The 4,593-nt window shown below is 30.1% G+C and overlaps 1 long non-coding RNA gene across 1 annotated transcript; it reads right to left on the reverse strand.

Annotated features, from left to right (window-relative positions):
- Positions 1-294: 294 nt before the first annotated feature.
- Positions 295-3,493, reverse strand: LOC124913679. The gene is made up of 3 exons (XR_007096763.1): positions 2,770-3,493; positions 1,294-1,362; positions 295-345 (listed from the first exon to the last, which is right to left on the reverse strand). It is a non-coding gene; the product is annotated as an uncharacterized LOC124913679 (long non-coding RNA).
- Positions 3,494-4,593: the final 1,100 nt, after the last annotated feature.

The following is a 4,593-nucleotide window of genomic DNA, read 5'->3' on the forward strand; positions in this document are numbered from 1 at the left end:
TAGCTTTTCTATCTAGATGCTGACAATCAATTCCCAACAATGTAGAAATTTATCATTTATTATGTATAAATAAACAACCCTATATTTGGAAAAAAAAAATTTATTTTTTATTTTTCCTTGAGAACCAGATTCGTTCAAAGACTAAACTTACTCAACACAATGACTGAAATTGATTGATTATTGTTTTTCATTCAAATCCAGATACAAAAATATAAATTATAAGTATTTGCATCATAACTTCTTAGGATATTTATTTCAGATATAAAATAATATGCAGATAAACTTTAGGTACTTACCCTTAAAATCTTCAAGGTTAAACACAGTAGCAAACTCATCATTTTGGGCCTACGTGATTGGAAACACACAAAGAAAATGAAATTATAAAACATGCATAAGAATATACAAAAATAAACTAAGCATGCTAGCCAACCAAAAAGAAGTGTTTTTAGATATGGAGAGAGAATAAATAAGAACTTGCCGCAAAAGTTGTTCCTATGCCTCGATATTTTGGTTAATTTCATTACAAATTTGATCATATTTTGCAATCTCCTTTTTTAAAAGATCATCATGTGATCCAGTTGAGGACATCAACTTTGACAATATATCATACTGAAGCCCCAGAAGCATGTCAATATATCAAAGTTGTAGTCCGGAAAATAAACAATAAAAATCAATGCATGATGATGAATTTAACATCACATCTTAGAGAAGCCAAGCAATTAAAATTCGCAACTTGTAGCTCACAACAACATATACTAGAATGTTAAAAATTAGGAAATGATAATGATAGTAATAATTTTCTAGTGTGCAGATTAGAAGTAAAGAGAACTTCTAGTAGCAACCTAAAAATAATTTATAGCTACAAAAATATTGACACTCTTGAAGTGAAAGATATAAGGTCTACATTTGAACTTGTAAACCAAAAAATTGTTTGATAAAACTGAAAATGAAGTGTTTAATGTTGAATTGTAAGTGTCGAATATGTTACGTCTCTAAACAATAAATGCTTTCTAAATTCCAAGTACTCAAAAAATATTAAACGTCTGTTTACTTTTGTAATTTATCTTTTGGACGCTCTTAATAAATTATAGACTTAATTCATTTGTAACTTAAGAAACAAGTAAGATTATTTTAGCTTAATTTGAACTAAATCTAAAGAATTAAGTGATTTGAAACAACTTTTATCAAATGAGCTTCATTAGAACGTAATGAACGAACAGAGAAAGAACAAAGAATGGAATCATTCATATATAGCAAAAAGCAGGGTCAGGGAGAAATGTGTAATAAATATACCTTCATCTTCATCTCTTTAAACATGTCTTTAATCCATACTCGTTGAGCACCAAGATTCTCTAGTTGCTTCTACAATAAGAAGAAAAAGTAATCAAAACATGAAAGAAATAATCAAAATAGAAAATACTGTTCAATACATGAAAAGCAAAAGAAAATGTCAAATAAAATTTTAATTGTTAGCACTATTTCCACCAAATAAGGAAGGCACATTTAACAACTTACAATAATTGAAACTCATATGTTTATCTTGGATAATTACTACCTATAAAAATAACAAGATCCCTTAGTTAAATGAATTATAATTGGTTTTATTGTTATATTTGTAGAGAAGCAACAAGCAGAAATTCTTATGAGTTTGCCAACTTAGATGATAGAGTTGGAGGAAGTTAATTCTAGAACATGAATTATTAGTTTCTGAAGGACGATTTCAGAAAAAAAAAACCACAATGTTGATAAATTATATTAGGAAACTGGTGATTGTATCAAAAGATCTTCATGGAACTTCCCATTTACTCCCTTCATTGTTACTATCAAATGAATGTCCAAATTATAAGACTCTTGGGTGTTAACAGTATCTCTTAAACTCTACGCTCTACCAGCTCTAAACTACCATTATCTATATATTATCATTCCAATAAACTGTGGTTCTTTATTATTCGAGGAGGTTTAGAAAAAACAAGTTGAAGAAAAAGAAGAGAGACTTGGAGAATTTAGAAGGAGGAGAGAGTTAGAAAATGTGATTCTTTATTATTCCAAACCTTATTTGTTTATAATGGTTATGCATTATATATGGGCTAATACTATATTCTAACCAATCAACCCTTCATTTTCCTAATTCTTATGATAATACTCTTATGTGGATCATCAATATTACATCAAAATATTCAATCAACATAGTCTGTATCAGTACAGAAGTATCTAATACAATTCAGAATAAGGATATCCACCAAAGGCTAGCCATCTAACCCGGTTTGATTAGCTGAAGCATTGGAAATCCTAATGCTCTACACATAGTGACCTTAATTGTCCAATCAGCTGATCATTCAGTCAGATTCAATTTGTTAATAATGGAGAATAGATCACTTTCTAAATCATACAAAAACCATTAATAGGTTTTTGAGACACCTAGTTAGTGATACTACATAAACTCAAGTATTCTTAAACTTACCTTCTTACAACAGGAAACCAAGTCAAAAGAATATCCAAGTCTAGTTTTATGACCTTCAGTCAAACGTCCTTCAATATGGACAATCTTTTTGTAATTCATTGATATGTTTAACTCGGAATTTGTACAGTTAGGCAAGTAAATCATACAAATTGAAGAAACTGAAATCAACATAATCTAAATTTAAGTCACATACACTGAACTTTAACTTATACTTAATTCAGAAATTTTCCTATCTTTCCAGAGGATCTAACAACATTATATAGAAAAATGATAGGGGGAGTTGCAAATAGAAACATGAAGAAGCTTACTTGGACATAATCTGAGTATCAAGTTCCATTCTCATGGAAAAACTTGAGCCATAGGTGTTTATAAGCACTATCCTCTTCATCTCCTCCTTCACCTTATTCACCTAAGAAAGAAGCGTGCACATACGTAGAGATGTTAACCTAAGAACACGTTTATATTTATTACTAATCAATATATGAAACAATATAATCTATATACCAATTGCTGTGCAGATTCAACAGAATGAGATCCAATGATATCGTTCTGAACGCTTTAAAGTTCAAAACGAAGTATGTCATTTTGGAATCCTCCAACCTCCGTGATCGATTTTCTCTATTCTCGCGGCTTCCATGATTGCCTTCTTCTACAAATACTCTCGCCTTCTCTTGTTACTGGATAATCGTCGGTGCAACGGCGATAGATTAAAACCTTGAAAGGGGAGTTCTCTAACCCTTATCTATCTGCAGGTTCTAACTCTCCTACAAGAGCATCACGACCTTCTCGTGGAGTTCACTCATTTTAGGGTTTAATCAATGTCGATTATAAAAGAAAATCTCAATCTTAAACATGAACGGAATGATGAATGAATAAAATACAGAAAGACAAACGATAGTGAGATAGATTGAAAATCGACAGAACCTTCTCTTCTTCGTATAACTAGGTTGGAACACCGTAAATTGAGGACACCGGTTCAAAAGAGCGATCAAGTGAGCGGGGAGCCGGAATTATGACCATGTCTGGTGTTGATTTTGGATTAAAGTGGATTCAATTGGATATTACTGGTCTAGTGACTATATTTTTTTATTTGTATTAAAAATATTATTATTATCTTTTAAAATTTGTAGTAAACAATATTATTTTTAGTTCTCGAATCGAGAGATCCATGAATGGGATTCTGATGCATATAGATATAAATGGTCCAATGGGAGCAAGAATTTCCAGGAACATTTCGTTTCTGAGCAGAAGAGCTGTTTTTATGTAGTGTTCGATCGATTACGTATTAATCAATATTCAATTGATTGGTCTAAGGTTATCGACAAAAAAGATTTGTCTAAGTCGTGAATTATTTAAATAACAATATTTCGAACTAACAAACATATATTCGAAATGATGATTTCTTAATTTTGGAAATGAGAAAATTTGACATTTATATCATTATATACTTCTGCTAAAAATTTGTAGTGACATTTAAATAGACTTTTGAATGAAAGATATTATTTTATGATTCCAAATTATGTTAAATAAATGTTAATGAAAAATTGAAACTTATCTTAATATAATATTAAAAAAGGATAATTAATGCTGCCACAAATTAATAGGAAAGATCTGAGTTTGAATTAGTAATTGACAAAAAAAAAAATGATTTGGATTCAATTTATTTTCTAAAATTAACGTTAATAATTAAAATAGTTACTATTTTATTAAAAACAAAATCAAACAAGGTCAAAGAAGCTCTAATTATACTTTGTTATTTTATTTATTAATCTCATTTAGATTTATTCTTAAACCTAACTTATATATATTTTTTAAGAATAATAATAATAATAGTTTTATTTAAAACTAATGAAGTATAACCAGGGCCCAAAACCATCGGTATAGTGAATACAATACCGAGAGCTTTTTAAAGTGGTCGCTATTAAGCCCCAGATATCGAAGGCTTTGTGAATGGTCGTTATTATATCATAAACACCTACCACTATCGACTTGGTCGGCATTGATATGATATCTACCGATGGTTTTTGTTCCAGTCGGCATTTGTCGTCGTTATTGCAGTGATTTTTACTAATGTGATCTGAAAATATTATCCCTCTGGTGCGGGAGGGAGACAACGACGAAAGGAAGCCATC

This window comes from Impatiens glandulifera, chromosome 9 (assembly GCF_907164915.1).
Source record: "Impatiens glandulifera chromosome 9, dImpGla2.1, whole genome shotgun sequence".
NCBI lineage: Eukaryota > Viridiplantae > Streptophyta > Magnoliopsida > Ericales > Balsaminaceae > Impatiens > Impatiens glandulifera.